Consider the following 366-nt stretch of genomic DNA (forward strand, 5'->3'; position numbering starts at 1 on the left):
CTGTTTAACCTGAAAATTTTATCATTAATATTATTTCAAGCTTCTCCCCACCATAGTTGCTCAATTAAATACATTACCTCATTATGCTTTAAAAATAAGGGAGACTATTTGGTATGGTTACATAAAATAGTTTTTATTTGAAGTTCGAGGAGTTTTTGGCACAGAAACTGCATGAATGAACATTTTGTTGACCTTTCTTCAACTGTCAGTTCTCTTTAAACTCAGACTCTTCACTTGTCCCTAAAGAAATGTAGATGTAATAACTCTTTAAACATGCATTATTTATAAATCCATTGCAGCAAAAACATCATCAATAATTTAATAATCCCATATGCTCAGTTTGTTTTTTTAAAAGAAAACCCGCTG

This window comes from Pteropus vampyrus, unplaced genomic scaffold (genome assembly GCF_000151845.1).
Source record: "Pteropus vampyrus isolate Shadow unplaced genomic scaffold, Pvam_2.0 Scaffold8, whole genome shotgun sequence".
In the NCBI taxonomy this organism is placed as follows: Eukaryota; Metazoa; Chordata; class Mammalia; order Chiroptera; family Pteropodidae; genus Pteropus; species Pteropus vampyrus.